Below are 22785 nucleotides of genomic sequence, written 5' to 3'. Positions count from 1 at the left end.
GCTCGATCCCACAACGCTGGGATCATGCCCTGAGCCGAAGGCAGACGCCTAACTGCTGTGCCACCCAGGCGCCCCCATAATCTGCCTTTAAAAAAATATTTTATTTATTTATTTGAGAGAAAGAGTGAGAGAGAGAGAGAAAGTGAGAGAGAGCATGAGCAGGGAGAGAGGGAGAGGGAGAAGCAGGCTCCCTGCAGAGCAGGGAGCCTGCCATGAGGCTTCATCACAGGACCCTGGGATCATGACCTGAGCTGAAGACAGACCCAACTGACTGAGCCACCCAGGAGCCCCCGTAATCTGCCTTTTTGACTCCAATGATTTATGTCTCTCCTACATGCAAAATACTCTTACCTTCCCCTACGGCACTAAAAGTCTCATCCTGTCACAGATTCAACTTGAAATCCTGAATTTTGTCACTTTAGTCAAGTTCTCATGACAACAGGGCTCCGTGGAAGTAGGTCCTTAAGTATCCTCATCAAGTACAGTTCTGCTTTATCCAAACACCTGCAAATAAGACAAGTTATCTGTTCTCTATTCACCCAACACACAAGCAGGCCCAAGGTAACTGCTATGGACCCTCCTGCTCAAATAGGGAGGAAACAGGCACCCAGGAGTCACCATCCATAGTAATTCTGAAATCAAGCAGGGCACACATGGATTCTGAAATCAAGCAGTTCTGTGATTCAGATCAAACTCAGAAATACTTCTCTGTGGGTCTTGGTTCTGTCCTCTGAATCATACTTCCTTTCTCATGAAAGGAGGCCAGTGTTTGCAGCTGAGTAGTTGTTTCAGCCCATTTCCTAAACTATTGTACAAGTTAAGGAATCTACAGTTCCCTTTTCATTTTATATTGTCCCTGTCCCTTTCAAATGTAGGCATCTGAGTTTGTGACACATGGTCTAGACAAAGTTCTTGTAGGGAAAAACCAAATCTGTATTCAGGGAACTTCCAGCAGTTCAGTACAACCAAAACATTGGGTGTTCCCTGGGTTTCTCTCTGCTAGAATGTCTAAACACATACCCACAGTTATTGTAGAGTTATGTGTCAGCCCTCAAATTTGACTGTGAGATCCTCTAGGGCAGGGCTTATTTCTCAGGAAGAAATAGACAAATCCATTATGCTGGGATCTTTTAATACAACACTCTCAGTAACTGATAGACTATGCCAATAAAAACGTCAGTAAGGACACAGGCAATTTGCATAACATGCTTCAAGACTTTGGCCTAATTGACATAATAGAACACTGGATCCAATACCGACAGAATATATAATTCTGGGGCGCCTGGGTGGCACAGCGGTTGGGCGTCTGCCTTCCGCTCAGGGCGTGATCCCGGCGCTATGGGATCGAGCCCCACGTCAGGCTCCTCCGCTATGAGCCTGCTTCTTCCTCTCCCACTCCCCCTGCTTGTGTTCCCTCTCTCGCTGGCTGTCTCTATCTCTGTCAAATAAATAAAATCTTAAAAAAAAAAAAAGAATACATAATTCTTTTCAAGTGCACATCAAATATTTATTGATATGTCAGCCATGACGTAAGTCTAACCAAATTTCAAAGAGCTCAAATCGTATAGCGTATGTTCAATGACCACAGTTGGATTATGCTAATCATCAAAATCAAAAAGAAAACTGGAAAATCCCCAAATATTTGGAAATTGAACAGCACACTAGTAAAAACCCAAAGGTCAAAAAAGAAATCACAATAGAAAGCAGAAAATACTTGATTCAAGTGATAATGAAAATAAAATGTTAAAACTTGTGGAATATAGCTAACGCCATGTTTAGAGTGAAATTTGTGGCTTTAAATGAATATATTTCAAAAAATGGCTGAAAACCAGCTATCTAAATATCAACCTCAAGTAGATTCAGAAAAACATTCGGAAATTAAATCCAAATAAAGTGTAAGGCAGAAAATAATTAAGTTGACAGAATAAGTTAATAAAATAGAAAATGAAGATATGGGTTCACCTGTGTGGCTCAGTTGGTTAAGTGTCTGCCTCTGGCTCAGGTCATGATCCCAGGGTCCTGGGATCAAGCCCCACATTGGGCTCCCTGCTCAGTGGGGAGTCTGTTTCTCCCTCTCTCTCTGTTTCTGCCCCTGCTCATGCTCTCTCTCTTTCAGATAAATAAACTCTTTAAAAAAATGAAAATGAAGATATGAAAGAGAGGATTCAGAGAACCAAAAGTTACTTCTCTGATAAAACTACTAAAATTGATAAACTTTTGGCTAGACAGATGAAGGACAAAAAAAGGAGACACAATGATCACTTTAGATGAAAAGAGTGCCATCACTACAGATCCCACATGAATCAAAAAGATGGTGAGAGGATATTGTAAATAACTGTATCCCAACAAATTTGAAAATTCAAATGATGTGAACAGATAACTAGAAAAACACATCCTGCCAAAACTGACACAGGAAGAAATAGGAAAACTGAGTAGTCCTGTTTCTACTAAAGAAATTGAATTTTTTATTTAAAAAAAATCTTCCTACATTGGGGCGCCTGGGTGGCACAGCAGTTAAGCGTCTGCCAGGCGTGATCCTGGCGTTATGGGATCGAGCCCCACATCAGGTTCCTCTGCTATGAGCCTGCTTCTTCCTCTCCCACTCCCCCTGCTTGTGTTCCCTCTCTCGCTGGCTGTCTCTATCTCTGTCGAATAAATAAATAAAATCTTAAAAAAAAAAAAATCTTCCTACAAAGAAAATTCCAGGTCCAGATGCTTGCAGAGAATAGAAAAAGTAGGAGTACTTCTCAACTTATTCTATGTAATCAGCATTACCTAGATAAAAAACCTACCAAGGGCATTATAAGGAAGCAAAATTACAGGCCAAACAAAGATGAAAAATTCTAAACAAAATATCAGCAAACCAAACCCAAAGATCTAAAAGTAGGATAATACTACATAACCAAGTTGTGTTAACTCCAGGGATACAAAGTTGATTTGACATTTGAAAATTAATCATTATAACTTGCCACTTTAACAGAATAAATTTAAGAAAACCAAAGGATCATCTCAAGAGATGTAGAAAAATTTATAAAAGTCACCACCCATTTACGATAAAAAAAAAACCCTTTCAAACTAAGAATAGAAGGAAATTTCCTTCATCTGATAAAGGACATGCACAAAAAAATCTACATCCAAAATCATACTTACTGATGAAATATAAAAACATTTCCTCCTGAAATGGGAATGAGAAAAGGGCACCCACTATCACCCCTTCTATTCAACATTGTGCTGTCCCTTATGAAATAACAAGAAAGAGTATAGGATTAGAAAAGAAAATAATTAAAATTATAATTATTTGAGGTCAAGGGCTTGGCTTGATTCTTCTGCTGGGACCTGGCACAGAGTAGGTTTTTGTTTGATGGGTAATTGTTCAGTGGACAGATGGAACAATGGATGGACAAAGAGAATGTTAAGTAGTGGGGCCCCAACGTAGGGACCTATACTACAGGGGCACTGACCACTACATAATCAACAGAAAATAAAACAACAGTGAAATTGTGCACAGTGAAATTTTTTATTGATAAATGATTGATGGAAGAATCAGGGAAATCTTCCCAATAAAATATAGATCAGCAAAGTCTTGGCCACTGTGTCCATTTCTTTTTTCTCTCTAGGAGGTTTAGTAGAGAGGTAAGGATATTTGGCCCCTGCTTTGACCCTAAGGATTTTTAAAAATCCTTAAAAAACTTTTTTTTTAATTTTAAGGATTTTTGTTTTATTTTATTATTATTAAAGAAGATTTATTTACTTATTTAAAAAAGATTTTATTTCTTTGAGACAGAGAGAAAGTGGGAGAGAGAATATGAACGGGGCAGGGAGGGTGGAGAGAGGGAGAGGGAGAAGCAGGCTTCCCACTGAGCAGGGAGCCCTCCATGTGGGGCTCAATCCCAGGACTCTGGGATCATGACCCGAGCTGAAGGCAGATGCTTAACCAACTGAGCCACCCAGGCACCCCTAATTTACTTACTTTAGAGAAAGAGAGAGAGAGACAGAACATGTAGGAGGGAGGGGCAGAGGGAGAGGGAGAGAGAGAATCCCAAGGTGACTCCCCCCTGAGTGCAGAGCCAGAAGGGGGCTCGATTCCATGACCCCAAGATCATGACCTGAACTGAAATCAAGAGTCAGCTGCCCAACTGACTGAGCCACCCAGGTGGCTAAAGATTTTTATTTTTAAGTAATCTCTACACCCAACGTGGGGCTCAAACTCACAACCTGGAGATCAAGAGTCACATGCTCTACCAACTGAGCCAGCCAGGTGCCCTGCCCCTATTGGATGTTTGTGACTTGTATTTATGAATACAGATTTTTAAAAAAGATTTTATTTATTTATTTATTTATTTATTTATTTATTTATTTAACAGAGAAAGCACAAGCAGGGGGAGAAGCAAGCAGAGGGAGAGGGAGAAGCAGGCTTCCCGGGGTGCAGGGAGACTGATGTGGGGCTCCATTCCAGCGCCCTGGGATCATGACCTGAGCTTAACTGACTAAGCCACCCAGGTGCCCCATGAATACAGATTTTGATGGAATTGTATCATATTGATTACTTTTCACTGAGAAAATATTTCCCAGGACAAATCCCATTAAGTCAGTTCAATACCTTTGATTTTTTTACACAGTTATTAAATCTATTTCTAACTTATTCATTTTCACTTAAATTGAGCTATAATTATCTTCATCTGAAAAATAATTTTCTGTATAAATTTCATAATGATGATTTGTGTTATCAGTCAATTTAAAAAATCCATATCACAGTTTAATAATTATAGCTTCTGCCATTGTAAGTTATCTTTTGTGGTCATTATTTCTATATTCTATGAAGTTCACTATTCCTGGGATGAATTTTGCAGATCTACATTTTGTCAAGAAGAGTTATTTGATTTTTTTCATCAATTTTTAGTCAACGAGTAATTTCACTGTGTGCAATTTAGATGTTGTCAGTTTTATTTTTTCTGTTGATTATATACTGGGTATGAATCTTACTCCACAAAGTTAGAGAAGTAAAAAAAGACATATTACTTTATTCAATTTAAATCAAATTAAGTCCAATTCAGAATTTACATTATATGGGCTCCTTCCCTTGCAAAGGATCCGGTCTTTTGTAGAGAAAAATATTTCATGAGTCCCCTTCCATGCTTAATGGATACCAGTGTACTTCTGTCTACCATATGCTGTCTCTGCTTCACCTCTGGAGAGTAGGCCACACATATGTCCAAGCCCCAGACCTTCCTAGTTCTGGGAATCTCCTCTCTTTAACTACTCTCAAAGGCATTGACTCCTTCATGGCCTTTCCAGGAAATAGCCTCCCAGGCTTTCTTGGGTGAGAAGCAGACGAATTTATTTTCCTGTTAACTCATCCAGGTTAGGATTAGAATATTTCAAGAGCAGTTTAGGAGAAAAAAAATGCCTAGAAGAAAATGTGAGAGCTGGAAGGGATGGATTTGGTGGAGGAGCACAAATTTCTCCTCTTTGAAATCAGTTTTGACTATCAAAGGGTGATTGTCCACAATGTAGGAAGACTTCCTAAAATTAGAGAAAAAAGGAACCACCCCTCTTAAGATCACAATGAGAGCGCACTAGTGGGTACACACGTGGTTGCCATGCTATTCTCAGAACTTTCCCATCTCTTCCATTTTATTAACAACATGGCAGGCCATAGGTATTTGGATAGAGCCTCTGCCTTTGTGGGTACCCTGACTTCTAGGCTTCCCCCCACACCCCGGGTGGGATTTCCTGTCTCAGTCCTGCTCTCTCCGCATGGTTTTTCTTACCTAAAGTGCATTCTCTAAGAAGTGCCAAGATCATTCCCTCCTGGGACAACTTCTCCTCTGCCTGATCTTGTCCACTTTGCCTTATTCATTCTTGCCACCCACAAGTGCCTCCTGCCAACCCTTCTAGAGCTTTCATCCTTCATAAAGAACCAAAACAATACAGTTATAAACAAATAAAACAAAACAAATTGCAAAACCCTTGTCTCTATACAGAGTTGTAGGGTTGGAGAGAAATTTACATGAGACTCTCATAACAGCCCTGTAGGGTGTGTATGAATATCCACATTTTGCAGAAAGATGAAATGACTTGCCCAAGGTCACACAGCCTGGGAGGATAGAGATGGGGAGGAGGATTGGAATTCAATTCTGTCTGGCTTCTCAGTCTCTGCCATCTGCATCCCACTACCTTTTCAACCCCACACTCCATTAAAATTCCTATCACAGACACAAGCCCCCAGTCTTTGTCGTCCCTTCCTACATCCTCTGTGTTCTAGGCCAACTGCTTGGGACAGAGGTTCTTAACCTGGGGCTTGAGAGGCCAGTGGGCTGTGATTTTGGGTAGGAGAGCTACATTTTTTTTTATTTTTTTATTTTTTATTTTTTTTAAAGATTTTGTATATTTATTTAACAGAGAGAGACAGCCAGCGAGAGAGGGAACACAAGCAGGGGGAGTGGGAGAGAAAGAAGCAGGCTCCCAGCGGAAGAGCCTGATGTGGGGCTCGATCCCAGAACATTGGGATCACGCCCTAGGCCAAAGGCAGACGCTTAACGACTGAGCCACCCAGGCGCCCCTACATTTTTTTTTTAAAGTAAGCTTCACACCCTTACTACCTGACTCTACACACACTACAGTGTAGAGTCCAACGTGGGGCTCAAACTCACAACCCTGAGATCAAGAGCCCAGCCGAGAACAAGACCTGAGCCAAGATCAAGAGTTGGACGCTCTACCACCTGAGTCACCAGTTGTCCTGGGAGAGCTACATCTTATATTCAGTAATCTTTACAGAAATTAGCTTTTCTTTCCATTTTGAATATAGGTAACAAACCACAGAATTAGCAGTACTTGTGACTTTGTCATCAACAGAAATCACAGATGTTCCCCTATCACGTTACAGTTGTCGCAAAACATCTTGAAATATTGTTTGTGTTCATCACCACTTTGAAATCGTGCAGTTATTAGGCAATGAGATCTTATTATTTAATTTGTTAATGAATATCTGTATTACTGATGAGATTTTAAAATATTTTGATAATTATATTTCAGTATAAACGGTTTCTTTAGTAGTTCTTGTAAGTTATGCACTTAAAATCATTATTTTGAGAGGGGCTTCATAGGCTTCACCAGTCTGCCTAAAGGGTCCAAGGCACACAAAAGGTTGGGAACCCGTGACTTAATTTTCCTGAGCTCAGGGGAGGCTTCCTCTGCCCTCAACAGGCCCCTTCACTATCTGCTGAGTTCCTCCTCATCCTTCACAATATAACTCAAGAGTTTCGGCTTTGGTAGACTTTCCCAAAGGAACTCAGTCCAGAATGGAATTTGATAACTAGAGTGCCGGTGACCCCTCTCTTGGCTGTCGTTCCATCCAAACCCGGGCAGCCATGGCAGGAGTTACTGTGGGGAGCAGCCATATTTCTTTGGCAGTGCAAGGGGCTTTGCTTTGCTGGTGATCCTTTATGGAGTCAGAAGCTGGAGAAGGGTCTTGCTGAGGCTCCAGGTATGAGAGCCTTGGCCGCTTAGGGGGCTTAGGTGACTGAGACAGCACAGGGCTGGGGAGAGGACCCATCTCTCCTCTTCTGAATGGAATCTGGTGCTTTCCTGGAGCCTGCAGCTGAGCTAAGAGGACATCAACACACAGGGCACAGGGGAGGTAGGCCAGGGCAGAGATATCATGGGGATTACATGGGGAACATCTTTTGTTCTCTTAGACCGTGAATTTTATCAAATCGTGTCTGTTTGGCACACTACTCAGAACCCAGAATCTGATAGCATGTCTGGCAAATGGTGGGTACTCAGGAAAAGCCTGCTGAATGAATGAATGAATGAATGAATATGAGATTTTACCTTTGGGGGTGAATGGTTGAAAGGACTTTGTAGGGGCAGGAAGTCCTGTGCAATGTGACTTAATTTATATTCATTCATGTGACAAATATTACTGAATGATTACCACAAGCTGGCACTGTAGCTGAGCTGGGGACAGAGCTTTAAACTAGATAAAAATCCTGGAACCTCCTGGAGCTTATAACGTCTTGAGGAGAATCTCCAGGTGGTATCCCTGGGCTTATACTTGACCTCTTGGCCTGGGCTAGGCTTCCTTCTAGGTTCCCACAGCCCCTTGCTTTCTTCCAGTATGGCACTGACCACACTGAGATATAACTATTCCCTTAGACTGTGAGCAAAAGATTTGGGGTCATTACCTTAAAGTAGGAGTCAGTACCTTATGCTCAATGAATAATGAACAAGTATCCAACACTGTCCCTCTTCTTCCATGGAAGAAGGACCCCCACCCAGAGGAAACTCAGCTCTTCTGGGAATAAAAGTACTTTTGTTCTTCCTCTTTTTCTGGAAAGCTTTCCCATCTTTTAGTTGAAATGAAAATTGCTGGCTCCTTCTTTTCCCTTCCCCCACCATCCAAACATCACCCAAATAAAAAGAAAGAAAAGATCTCTATTGCCCTCCAGACAAGGCAAAGTTATGAAACTCCTGGGTCAGGCACTGTATGTTCCATGAATTAACTCATTTCACCCTAGGAAGGAGATGATATTAGTGACATCTTAGTGGAGGACATGAATGTTCAACAAAGACAAATGACTTTCCTGGTGTTGTAGCCTTTAAGTGACTGAGCTGGGATATGAACCCAGATCTGGTCTCCTGTGTCTGTGCACTTCATATGACACCAGAGTTCTTCCTACTCATTTGAAGTATGGGCCACCCCAGGAGACAGGTCAAGAACTAAGAGTTAAAAAGAGAAAGGGCACAGGTTCGAAGACAATGGATATTAACACAAATTTTCCATAGCTGCTGTTGGAGATAACAAATTAAGTGGAACTGATAAACATTTCCCAAAATGTACTCTTCTGAATCTATTTGGGGGTCTCAAAATATTTGCTAATTACTTGATTACTTGGGTTTCCAGCTTAACTGGTATAGTGGTCTCCTAGGACTGTTTTAACAAATTACCACTAGCTGGTGGCTTCAAACAACAGAAATTTATTCTCTCACAGTTGAGAGGCCAGATGTCTGAAATCAGGGTGTTAGCAAGGTTGGTTCCTCCTGGAGGCCGAGGGAGAATCCTTCTATGCTTTCCTCCTAGCTCCTAGTGGCTGCCAGTAGTCCTGGTGTTTCTTAGCTTGGGACTGTGTGACTCACCTCTGCTTGAGCTTCACATGGCCTTCCCATTTAGCGTCTCAAACCTCTTCTCTTTTCTCTCATAAAGACAGCTCTGCTCACTGGATTTAGGGCCCCCTTAAATCCAGGATGGATCTCATCCTAAGATTTTAACGCCGAGATTCTTTCTTTTTTGTTTTTTAAAGATTTATTTATTTATTATTTTAGAGAAGGCAGAAGGGGCAGAGGGAGAGGGAGAGAGAATCTCAAACAGACTCCCCGCTGACCGCGGAGCCCAACATGGGGCTTGATCCTATGACCCTGAGATCATGACCTGAGTCGAAATCAAGAGTCTGGTACGAGATTTAAAACTGGATCATCTTTTTGGGAGACACAGTTTAACCCACTATAATTGGAATGCTTTTTTTTTTTTTTTTAAGTTTATCAACTTGAGCAGCTTTATGTAAAGAATCCTCCTAAACATAAACTTCCCTCCTACTTCTCTTCTGGTCTTTGTCAATAACAATCCTCACTTCTGTCAGCTTTTCAGAGCATGCAAAACATCTGGTACCTTAATTAATTCTTTTATCTGCCCTGGGGGGGTTCTGCAAGGTCAGCCATTTTATGGATAAGAAAATAGGTGTGGGGGGGGGCGCCCGGGTGGCACAGCGGTTAAGTGTCTGCCTTCGGCTCAGGGCGTGATCCCGGCGTTGTGGGATCCAGCCCCACATCAGGCTCCTCTGCTATGAGCCTGCTTCTTCCTCTCCCACTCCCCCTGCTTGTGTTCCCTCTCTCACTGGCTGTCTCTATCTCTGTCAAATAAATAAATAAAATCTTAAAAAAAAAAAAGAAAGAAAATAGGTGTAGGAGGTGAAGTGACTTGACACCCAATCGTGGTTGAGTTAGGATTCGGACCCAAGGCTCTTTCCTCCAAGTAATCGTCCAGCTCACAGATACGTGTCAGTGCACTTCAAGAAACGCTCTGAGAGAAAAAGAGAGCTCAAGCAAAGTCATTAACATAGCTGATACAAACCCATCTCACAGTCGCAGTTAATCAGATAGTAACAGGCAAAGGATAGTGTTTTGACACTATCATTTTGTCCCTGAGTTTGTTTGGGTTTGGTTGCAGAGGAAAAAGAAATAGATGTGGGAGAAATAATCAACACAAAATAAAACTGACAGTGGCTAAAACTACATGTGGTAAATATTTATTATGGATGGAAAAGCAAACTGAATGATCCCATCTTTGATGGTAACATTAAACATTGCAAAGTTGACCCCTGGGAAAATTCCACTTGGTGGAAATAATCAACACAAAATAAAAATGACAATGGTTCAAATCTCTTCCAGGAAAAGGTGGAATGGGTGGAAATAATGACTAGAAACTTCAAAACAGCTGAAGCAATAACCAGTAAAAATCGATAAGGATAAAAGATAACTGATGAATCTAAACTTTCTTGTAAAATTGATAGAGAAAAATAGATTGTGATGAAAATTCAACATAGGAAAAAAACTAGAAAAGTTAGAAATTGTTTAACTGTGCTATATAGAAAATTTATCAAGGGATAAAATTGGCTTAATAGAGTTGATTCCTGAAATATTTTAATAAGTTCATTAATAATGGTATAATTCTGAATAAATAGTTGACCTGCCAACTCTTTTTCTTTTTTTTTAATGATTTTTTATTCTATTATGTTAGTCACCATACAGTACATCCCCGGTTTCCGATGTAAGGCTCGATGATTCATTAGTTGCGTATAACACCCAGTGCACCATGCAATACGTGCCCTCCTTACTACCCATCACCGGTCTATCCCATTCCCCCACCCCCCTCCCCTCTGAGGCCCTCAGTTTGTTTCTCATAGTCCATAGTCTCTCATGTTTCATTCCCCCTTCTGATTACCCCCCCTTTCTTTATCCCTTTCTTCCCCTACTGATCATCCTAGTTCTTATGTTCCATAGATGAGAGAAATCATATGATAGTTGTCTTTCTCTGCTTGACTTATTTCACTTAGCATTATCTCCTCCAGTGCCGTCCATGTTGTAGCAAATGTTGAGAACTCGTTCTTTCTGATAGCTGAGTAATATTCCAGTGTATATATGGACCACAACTTCTTAATCCAGTCATCTGTTGAAGGGCATCTCGGCTCCTTCCACGATTTAGCTATTGTGGACATTGCTGCTATGAACATTGGGGTGCATATGGCCCTTCTCTTCACTACGTCTGTATCTTTGGGGTAAACACCCAGTAGTGCAATGGCTGGATCATAGGGTAGCTCAATTTTTAACTTTTTAAGGGACCTCCACACTGTTTTCCAGAGTGGCTGTACCAACTTGCATTCCCACCAACAATGTAGGAGGGATCCCCTTTCTCCACATCCTCTCCAACAATTGTTGTTTCTTGCCTTGTCTATTTTTGCCATTCTAACTGGCGTAAGGTGGTATCTCAGTGTGGTTTTGATTTGAATTTCCTTGATGCTAATGATTTTGAACATTTTTTCATGTGTCTGTTAGCCATTTGTATGTCTTCATTGGAAATGACCTGCCAACTCTTGGCAGGGATTTGGAAAGAGAATCCTCAAATTAGATGAAGGGTTTGGACTATAAATGCCACTTTGCAGTCTTCAAAGCACTTTGATCCTCACGGCTTTATTGGATTCTCCTAATAACCTTTTGAGGTGACAGGGCAGGAATCATTCCTTCCATTTTACAGATGTAAACACTGATATTCATAGAAGTTAAGAGACTTACTAAAGGTCACCCAGCATGTTCATGGCAAAGTCTGATTTAGGATCTGATTCCCAGATTCCTAGTCTGGTTAACTTCCTCATACCTATGCCCCTAACTCTGATAGTGCTTTACTTGCTTGCCAGATCAGAGCCCTACTAATTCTGATCTTCACCCAGCCCCCACTTTCTGCCAGTAGGAGAAGTGGGAAAAAAGAGGAGGAGAGGGAGTAAAGAGAGTTAGAAGAGGGCACAATCAATGCAACTCTTAGAGAGGAGAAGGGACTTGCCTGTCCCATAGCCAACATACCATAGGCACTTTTCTTATTCTTCTCAGAAAAGGGAGCAGAGGGGCTCATTTTTTGGGGGGTCTGGGGGGACTGGGATTTTAAGGCTGGGCTAGTAGGTTGAAAAATGAGATAGGCAGTTTGAAAATGACAGTGCCTGATAATACTTGGGGAAAGTGAGTCATAAGGAATAGGAGCGTAACTACAGTAGGTGGAGTGAAGCTGAAGAGATTGGCTGTAGCAGGGCTGTGGACCACATTAACCTCTGATATAGGAAAACTGGCCTTTCTCAGGTAGGCCCCGAGGTTCTCCAGTGGGCTGACTAGTGAAGCTTGAATGTTCTGGTGTTCAGAACGTCAAGGAATAACGACATAGAAAATCTAAAATACTGTAATTGAATACAGGATTTACGCTACATCAGAGATCGTCTGATGTCATATTCCATATGCTAGGAAGCAGGACACAGAAGGAAAATTGTTTTTTTAAAGTGTAAGATTTATTCAGTCTACAGACAATGTTTTGTTTAAGTAGAGCTTTGCAGACCCTTTACAATAACTCTGTTCCTCCCTCCTCACTCCCCGTCTCCACAGAGATATCTGGCCCACAGATTAAAAACCAGTGCTGTAAGAATTCAGATCCGAGGAAGATCAATGTACCTAAACTATGTTCTAGGGAAGGTAGGACTTTGGCTTGAGTTTCAAGAATGAGGAGAAAAGGAGGAAATGGCCGTGGAAAGATCACAAGGAGGAAAATTTTGAGAATAGACAATGAAAATAGAGAATATTCTTTCTATTGATTTAATGTTCTTTAATGAATTGTAAGTTACCACCATTATTCAATAGTGTAACTGTTGGGCTCACAGAAAAACCAGACAGGCCTCATCCTGGAGCACCACTGAGGGCAATAGGAAGCCGTGGTAAGCTTTTTAGGCAGCAAAGTATGGCTGTTGGATTTAGAAATTACATTTTTTGAAAATAGTGTTATAACTTAAAAAACTATGTGCTCTTTTTAAACAATTCAGTCAATAAGAGAATAAAAATTATTTAAAATCTGACACCCTTTCCTCCAAGATAATCACTAATAATATTTTGGGGAACCTCTTTCCTGAAATCTCTCTCTATGGTTATAGAATATCGTCTCACACATAAATTACACAATTTTAAACATGCTGTTCTGTAATCCATTTGTTTCCCTTGAGAATAAATTGTGAATAGCTTTTCATGTCAATAAATAGATCTATATCATCATTTTGAATAGCTGCTTACTACTGTATTGTTTGTATATATAATTTAACTAGCCCTTATTGACAGATATTTACATTACCCCTGTAATCAACAATCCCATATAACCATCTTGTGCATTCATCTTTCCCAAAATGTTTCATTCTCTTTCTAAGGTAAAAATCTGAAAGCAATTGAGCGGGGTCAAGAAGTATCTTCTTTTTTTCACATTTGGATTTCAGTTGCCAAATCGTTCTTTGATTTGCAGGGAGACCAGGAGGAAGCTGCTGCGTTAGTTCTGGTGTGACAGTGGCAACGGGGATGACGAAGAGAGTACAGACTCAGGTAATCTATCCCATCTAGGCCTATCCTCAGTGGGTTGTCATATTCCTACCCTTTTTCCTCTCTTTCACTTCTTTTTCTTAACATGGAGGAAGAACTGAGAACTGCATCTCCCAGCAATTCGCAGACACCACACCCCCTGGGAACTGTAGTACCGCGTCTGAGAAGGGTCCGGAAGGAGGGCGGGAGACTGTGGGGCATGCTGGGAAATGTAGTCCAGCGGGGGAGGGCGGGGGTATGCGTGAGTATAAAGAGGTTGGAGACGCCGCAAACATCGCTACTTGGAGAAGAGGGCACTTAGCTTTCCTCACAAGTGGTCTTTGAGTCTACAAAAGTCGCCGGCGGATGGTGGACTTTACTCCATTGCCCATGACCAGGAAGGGTTCGGCCCCTCGGCATAAGGCGCGCGGCTGGCCCCGCAGGCCCCGCAGGCCCCGCAGGCCGCGCAGGCCACCCGCAGGCCGGAGCAGGGCATGCCGGGAATTGTGGTCCCGGCGCGCTGAGGCTGTGGGACGTGTCGCGGCGCCGCGCAGGCTCCTCCTTCCCCGCCCTTCTTAGCGGTCCCCCGCCCCCTCCCTCCACCTCCTCCTCCCTCGCCCGCAGCCGAGCGTCCCCTCCCCCCACCCGTCGGGCTCTTCGTCGGCTACTGCAGAGGATTCAGAGCCGAGTCTGAGGAGGAGGTTCCCGTTCCCTGCGCGCCATCCGCCACCTTAGTGGACACGGGCGAGGGAGCGAGAGCTTCGCCACTGTAGCCTCCAGAGAAGACAAGGGCATCGCCGCCTCCGCCGTCGTCTTCGCCTGCAGTGGCTAGCCGGTGAGGAGACACCCCCCCCCCTCCTCCTGGTCCGCTCTCCCAGAGCCAGGGCCGGTGGTACTTACCGAGAATGAGAGTGGGGGCTGCGGAGACCCCGCGCGGGTTGGGGGAAGGGGGTTGAGGTCGCGATGGAACGGCGGGTTGGCAGGGGAGACTTGTCCTGGCGCGGGGCTGGGGGTGGGGTGAGGGTGGGACCCAAGCAGGTTGGGGGGGCGACAAGGGAAGGGGACTTTTAATAGCGATTGACCCGATATGGGACAGGAGCGTGAGGTTGGGAGGTCGGGGTGGAATTTGGGATGGTTTTGGGCGAGAAGGATGATGAGAGTGGAGTGGGATGGCTTTTAATGGGGGAGGGGACTGGAATGAGGGTGATGGATTTGGGGTTGGCTTGGAGCAGTTGACAGCTTGGGATCCAGCCGGGGTGTAGGGTAGGGGGATGATTTCAATAGACAGTGGGATTGCAGGTTTGGATAGGACCCTTGGGGAGAGGTGTTAATTCATGAGGGTGGAATTTGGGGTGGACCTAAAAAGGCAGACTGACGGAGGTGGTAGGAGCTGGGAGTAAGGGGCTTGGCATGGGTTGAGACCTGAGCTTGAAGTGGGCGTTCGCCGTCTCTGGGTGGTGGAATTTGTGGAGACTTATGGAATAGCGTGGGTTAGGAGAGCAGAGGAGGTAGAATTTGGGGTTTTTCTGGGGAGTGCTTATGGAGGTTGGAATAGGAGCTGGTGGGGGTGGGACTTTCAATGAGAGGAGTGTGATGGTGAGCTGGCAGGAGGGGGGTAAATTAGAAGTTAGGCCCAAAATGGGCAGACAGAGATTGAAATTGGAGGGGGGCACAAGGGATGGAATTTAGAGTGATTTTAGAACCACTGGAATAGGCATGGTGGCTCCCTGAGTGCAGGCTTGAGGCAGAGGGCTTAGAAGGCGCTGCTGGGCTAGACTCCCTGAAAGAACAGTGGCAGGTGGTGAACAAGGTTGGGGGATGGTATCTTTAAGAAAATGTCCCTTGGCCGAGGTGGCAGAGAGAGTTTTGGCAAAAGAGTGTCTGAGATGAACTGGTAGGACTGGAGAGGTGGTTGCTGATGGTAAGGTGGCAAAGAGGCCATTTAAGGAATGGGAAACCTGGAGTTGTAGATATGGATAGGGCAGGGAGGATGGAGTGGGGCAGTGGGCAGGGCTGGGAAGAGGTGCATTGGATGATTCTAGAGAGGAGGAATTCTGGTGTCCTCCAAGAGACACAAGAGGGTAAGGGGTTGGACTTAAATGGACAGCTTTGAAGGCCGTGATTGGGGGAGGGACAGTAATCAGAGGGGACTTTGCAGGGAACAGAGAAGGTACATTAAAGACTCTCTTTCCTAGAGGACCTCTTAAGGCGTTAGTTCAGTCTTTTTTGTTTCATTTGTATTAGTATCATTAGTAAATCAAACCAAAGGGTAAAGTTAAGAGAGGCTTCGGTTAAAGTAGAATTAAGCAGGGGGAAGATGTTTTTATTCATTTATCATAAAAAGAAAGTTTTGGGAAAAAACCTGCTCCTGAACTGAAGGTGGAGAAGATAAAAGGGGAATGTGATAGATATCTTTCTATATGATGTCTCTGCCTCCTCCTTTCCGCCCTCCCCTTAGTGCATTTAAAAATTAGTCCTGGAATTTGGAATTAAATAGATTTGATGAGCTTGAGGTATTTAAGGGAGCATTCTTTGCTTGAGAACCCATGAATGAAACTGAAAAATATGAGGCTGAATTTATTTCCTAGTCAGGCAGTGTGCACGTATGTAGAAAGAGCCTAGGCCTTTTTTTCCCCCTCCTCTTAAAATTGATTGTCTGAAGACTCCATTTATTGGTGTCCTGGTTTGCAAGGCAATTAGGCCCATCATTGTATTGCAGGCTAATAATCCTGAGATGAATCTTGGCACCACTGCTTTATGTAAACAGAGAGAAGACAGGAAATATGGAAATGTCATAAATATTCATTGGTGAAATGGTTTGGTATTGATGGAGTTTTTCATTTGATTCTCTTTTGGCATTACTTGATAAGATTTAAAATAATTGGACTATATTTCTATAGATTGAATTTTCTTCTAAAGGAATTCAGGTCAGAATTCTGTCAGATGTGGATAAGTAAAGCATATAGAATCATTTTAATTTGATTTTTTAGGGGTTGGTGTTGATGTAGACACATTGCATTAATGCAGCAACAATGTCTCCATCTATTCATCAGCAGTTTTATTTAAAGCTTCATGATATGTTCATTTTATGGCAGAATGGTGATGCTGGAATGTAGAGAGGGGTGTGACTGGGGGAAACAGCTTTAGGGAAACAATTTTCTGCACTTAATTGCATTAACTATGATATGTTAAACATGAAGTGGCTGTTGATTAGAGCTCAGACTGAGAAAACATGGGGAGGGATGTAAAGAGGATAGAATTGGCGTCAGCAGGATCGCATGATTCTGTTTTTGTTCAAGCTTCAGAGTTCAGCTGGTAAACAAACCATTTTCTTTGGTTTGATAGTTGAACACACAAAAATGCCCAATATTTAGGATCCTTTTTTTTTTTTTTTTTTTGGTAGTTCCAAAATGGGCAGAATAATGGAAGGTTGGCCTTATCCTTGGAGTCGAAAGTGTTTTGTTATAAGGAAGCTTTATTATAATAAAAACCAGGTTTGAGCAGTTACCTGTAATTCAATGAGAGTGTAATCTAACTAATGCAAGCATTTCTCCTCGTAACTTTACTCTGGGGTCCAGACATTGCTTTTGTGGATCTGCAGGCTTGAGCTAAAGGTGAGATATTTATATTAAAGCTCTGGCTTTTGAAAGCTCAAAATGAAAAGTAATCGTCTGGGAGAAGTGTCTTGGTGGATTTTTCCCCCCTCACAGCTGTAGGCACCTGTATAGTGGAAATGTATAAAAAGTGTGTGTTTGATTCTTCTGATCTGCTAAGAAGGAGAGAGCAGATGGAGGTATTGGTAGACAGGCCCCTTGGTAATGAATGGCCTGGGAATTTAGAGGTGGAGTGTCCTGAGTTCAGATTTCCCATTCCACCACTTAATAGCTGAGTGATTTCAGTAAAGTCATTAAAAACCTTTCATACTTAGTGGTAATGGTTGCACAACATTGTGAATGTACTTACTTCTCCTGAATTGTACACTTAAATATGGTTAAAGTAGTAAAAACAAGCAAAAACTTTTATACTTCTCAAGTCTGTCAAGGGAAACAAATCAGTTCATGTCCTAAAATAACTATGACCTGAAAACACTGTACATAGATGAACTATTTGTTCAATATTTATTTACTTTTACCTGCTCGAAGTCAGGGGAAATGAAGAACAAAAAACAGTTTCAAGGAGTTTTCATTGTCGGGAGAGAGATGATTTAAATATAGTGAGAGAAGTGAGGCATAACTCATGGTTAAAGGTGTGGATTCTGAAGTGAGTCCACCATTCCCTGCTAGCTGTGTGACCTTGGGCACAATGGTCTTATCTGCAAAGTGGGCATAAGAGGATAATTTCATAGGGTTGTTTTGAGGATTTAACAAAATAATCCATGGAAAGTATTTAACATCATGGATTGGTTACATAGTACACATTAAAAAATATTGTTGCCATTATTATGAGATAGGAAGAGAGTAGAATGTGAATAGCCTTGTCTGTCCTACCATTGAGTTTTTGGTATTATGTTCTATAATTTATTAAAGAGGGATTACTTCGTGTTATCACTCACAGTTTATCTGCATACTTGCATGTTTACATATTTGCATATTTGTAATCTAGGAACTTTAATCAGTAAAGTACTAAACACATGTCTTAGCTGTTAGCTTCCTCATCTATAAAATAAGAAGAAAAACTGCTCTGAGGGTTTAAATGACTTGCTTAAGGTTACACAGTAAGTGGAAAAGTCGCAGTTACAGCTCCCAAATTCTGATTTCTCAACCCTGTTTGTATCTTTTTAAATTGTGAATTAAACCATATGTTTAAAGGTGCATATAACATACATCTTTAAGGAATGGAACAAATTGAAGAGCGATGTTTGTCCTACTCAGCTTAAAAAGGAAATTTGTAGTGCCTTTAAAGCTTCTTGTGATTCCCTGCCTCATCGAATGTCTCTCCTTCTCTCTTCCTCATAAGTAACCATTTTCCTGAATTTTGTGTGAATCATTCCCTTTCTTGTCTTTAAAGTTTTACCAAACAAGTGCATATCCTAAACAATATATTTTTTTACCTTTGCGGCTTTATATAAATAGACTCATAGTGTAAGTATTCTTCTGTGACTTGCTCTATTTTTATCTATTATTTTTTAACTTTAAAAGAGTTTTATTTCTTCCACCATAACATGCACATGGTAGAAATTGGAAATTACAGAAAGTAAAAGGAAGCAAAATTATTGTCTTATAATCCCATTATCTAGCAATACTTCTTATTTATATGTGTGTGTAAATAAAAAAATATATATTGGATGTATGCATACACATACATATACACACACACAGGTAGTCTAGAAAGCAAGAGGAGGCCAGTTTGCATTTATGGCTGATCAGATTATCCAGATGTGCATCAGTCATACTTGGAAATAGGCATGGGAGGGGGTAGATAGCCTTTGTGAGCTTTGAAACAGCACTTTCTTAGAACTTTTACCTCATTGGCAGTTCTTTATTTACTAGATACAAATTCTTTGTTATATCACCTTAGCACTTCATTTCGTATTTTGATAAGTCACTTAATTCTTTTGGTCTGAATTTTTGTGCATCTTTGTTTTTGCAGAAAGGCTGCCACATTGATCCTTTCCTGATTGTCCAGGAGGGTCTGTCGTCTGATGTACACAGAGTACCATGAATAGGAAGTCCTCCCTTATACATACCAGAATTCAGCAACCTAAACACCAAGAATTTTTTGTCTAAGAGATGTGAAATCAAATCATTAATCTGTTGGAGCTTCAGTTTACTTATCTGTAAAATGGGTTTCAAGGGAGATAATAAATGTGAAAATATGTTTTAAACCGTAAAGGATTATATAAATGTTAGGGGTTTTTTTTCCTCCTAGTTTACAAAATTGAAATCCCCACACAGAGGTAAAAAGCTTGTTATATTTGGTTTTCTGCTTTTCTGAAGGGTTCTTCTTGGAGGAGGGAGTATATGGACAGTTCACAATTTCTCCCTTGAAACTTGAAGATTGTTGGATATAGTGGGACAGAGAAGGTGCTACAGGACTTTCTCCTAGTGAACTGATGGGACTTGGTTCCACTGTAACCGTGCTGGCTATCTCAAAATGAATTAATTGAGGCTATATTGATGTGGAGAATGCAGTATACAATGTTTGCTCTTAATTATCCTGACAAAACTCCGTTTTCTACCCGTAATTTATTACCAAGACAGAGTAGTAAAGTGAGAGAAATTATCTGTGCATATGTGAAAGGGAGATAATACTCCATTGTTGATTCGTTGTATGGGTTAAATGAGATAAGAAGGACAGAGAACCTGGAACCCTGACTGGCACATGTATAATTGGTGCTTAATATGGTAGCTATGACTACTATTTTTATTTTACGTATGAATTGTTTACATTTTTCCTATAGGCTGTTCTTTTGTTATTCAGTGTTTTCCTGGGCTGTATCTCCTCACACTCATTTTACATTTAGGATATACGTTTATTTTAATATTATCATAAGTAAAGCAAACCAACATAAATCCACAACTGCAGTGCATTCCAAGGCCAAAGAGCTAGTAGTCTTGTCCGTGTCAGGTATGTTTAAGACATCTGTGCAACGTATACCTGTTGAGTGATTATTAAATGGCAGTGAAGGAGTGCTGAAAGTATAGAATGCAAAAATTAAACTTCCCTGCTCTTAAGGAGTTTATAGCCAATTTATTGGGGAGATAGATATGCTACATGTTGCCATAGCATAGCGTAGTACGATAAGTGCCACAATGGGGGCACGACAAGGGGCATGGGGAGGATGGAGGTTGGTGTGGCCTGATCTGCCTGGGGGAGCAGCGAAGAGAGAGGTGTTTGGAGGAGTTAATGCTTGAGCTGGGACTTGAAGGAGATTTGAATGTGTTGCAGAGGACGAGCTTAAGAAGGGTTCATGAAGTCAAGAAGTCAAACCACAGTCTTCCTTGATCATTCCCTCCCAGTGTTCCTGTAGGCCTTAGTTTGTACGCCTTTTCAAGGCCTTTCTAGCATGTATACCTACGGTGAGACCAAATAAGTAAATCCCCAAATATACTGTACTGTCATGCTCCTGTTTTTTCTGTATGCTATTCCTCCTTCCTGGAAAGCCGTCTCCTACTGAATTGATTAAACTTTACTTTGTCCATTAGATAAGCTGTACTACTGAACATGTTTGTGGTTTTTGCTCTTCCCAGTTTGTTGTTTAGCGGGAAGAGATTTTTGAAGCTATTGAAACTAGCTGGTATTTAAGAAGAGATCTTTATTGTTTTTGCTTTCTTAGTAAATGTTGATATTCCTTAGGGTTGGCTCCTTGGCTCACTGGACTTAAGATTCTTTCCTTAAGCAGTCTTGCCCATTCTATTGGCTTTAACTGCTACCTATATGCTGATGAAACATCTCCAACTTGAAGCTCTCTCCTGAGCTCCAGACTTGTAAATCTCATTGGCTTCTGGCCATCTACATATATCCATTTAGATTGTCCTCAGATTCAATAGGTCCAAAACAGAACTCGTTTTCCCCTTCTACTTCTAACTTCTTCCATTCTGTACCCCCTCCCACACAAAAAGTTAAAATCATCCTTTCCTGTAGTTTTGTAACTTAAATGCACTCCATCCAGTCATACTGGCTAATTAATCTGTACCATTAGTCTTTTTTAAAAATTTTAATTCCAGTGTAGTTAACATACAGTGTTGTATTAGTTTCAGTTGTACAATATAGTGATTTCAACAATTCTGTATGTTACTCAGTGCTCATCATGATAAGTGTACTCTTACCCCCTTCACCTATTTCACCCTCCCTCCCCCCACCTCCTCCCTGTTAATCACTGTCTTGTTCTCTATAGTTAAGAGTCTGTTTTTTGGTTTATCTCTTTTTTTCTTTGTTTTGTTTCTTAAATTCCACACATAAGTGGAATCATATGGTATTTGTCTTTCTCTGACTTATTTCACTTAGCATTGTATCTTCTAGATCCATCTATGTTGTTGCAAATGGCAAGAGTTCATTCTTTAATGGCTGAGTAATATTCCATTGTGTATATATACCACATCTTCTTTATCCATTTATCTGTTGATGGACACATGGGCTGCTTCCATAATTTGGCTATTATAACTAATACTGCTATAAACATAGTTGCATGTGTCCTTTTGAATTAGTGTTTTTGTATTCTTTGGGTAAATAGTAGTGGAATTACTGGATTGTAGAGTAGTTCTATTTTTAATTTTTTGAAGAACCTCCATACTGTTTTCCACAGTGGCTGCACCAGTTTGCATTCCCACCAGCAGTGCACAAGTGTTCCTTTTTCTCCACATCCTCACCAACACCTGTTGTTTCTTGTGTGACAGGTGTGAGGTGATATCTCATTGTGGTTTTGATTTGCATTTCCCTGATGATTAGTGATGTTGAGCATCTTTTCATGTATCTGTTGGCCATCTGTATGTCTTCTTTGGAGAAATGTCTGTTTTTAAATTGGATTATTATTATTTTTTTTGTGTTGAGTTGTATAAGTTCTTTATATGTATTTTGAATACTGTGTATTTTGGATACTGTTTATTGGATATGTCATTTGCAATTATCATTTCCCATTCAATAGGTTGTCTCTTTTAGTTTTGTTGTTTCTTTTGCTGTGTGGAAGCCTTTTATTTTGATTTCGTCCCAATAGTTTATTTTTGTTTTTATTTCCCTTGCCTCAGGAGACATTTCTAGAAAAATCTCACTATGGCCAATGTCAGAGAAATTACTACCTGTGCTCTCTTCTAGGATTTTTATGGTTTCAGGTATCACATTTAAGTCCTTAATCCATTTTGATTTTATTTTTGTGTATGGTGTAAGAAAGTGGTCCAGTTTCATTCTTTTGTATGTAGCTGACCAGTTTTCCCAATACCATTTGTTAAAGAGACCGTCTTTTTCCCATTGCCTATTCTTGTGCCCTTAGTCTTTTCTTCTCCCGTATCTCTCATAGCTAAAAATAAATCTTCCTAAGCATTTCTGGAATTCATCACCCCTTTCCTACCAATACCACCTTAGTTCAGACCCTGATCTCACCTGGACAAGTACAATAGCCTCGTAACTGGTTTCTGTATCACCCATCTAGTATACACTCAGCAGCTAGAACATACACCCAATGGATGTATATGTCCACAT

At 41.2% G+C, this 22785-nt stretch overlaps 1 protein-coding gene across 2 annotated transcripts in view; it reads left to right on the top strand.

Moving 5' to 3' along the window:
- The first annotated feature begins 14258 nt into the window (after window positions 1-14258).
- FAM168A (family with sequence similarity 168 member A) overlaps window positions 14259-22785 on the top strand; it is a 176539-nt gene continuing 168012 nt past the window's right edge. The window contains exon 1 of one of the 2 annotated variants that reach the window (XM_045816298.2): window positions 14259-14485. The gene's annotated coding sequence lies outside the window, so the exon portion shown is untranslated. The remainder of the gene's footprint in view (window positions 14486-22785) is intronic. The other variant, XM_045816301.2, reaches the window with a different exon arrangement.

This window comes from Ursus americanus, chromosome 16, assembly GCF_024610735.1.
Source record: "Ursus americanus isolate L20-20 chromosome 16, mUrsAme1.1.p, whole genome shotgun sequence".
Taxonomy (NCBI): domain Eukaryota; kingdom Metazoa; phylum Chordata; class Mammalia; order Carnivora; family Ursidae; genus Ursus; species Ursus americanus.
Note: the sequence above shows the minus strand (reverse complement) of the source record. Positions and strands in the feature narration are given on the sequence as shown.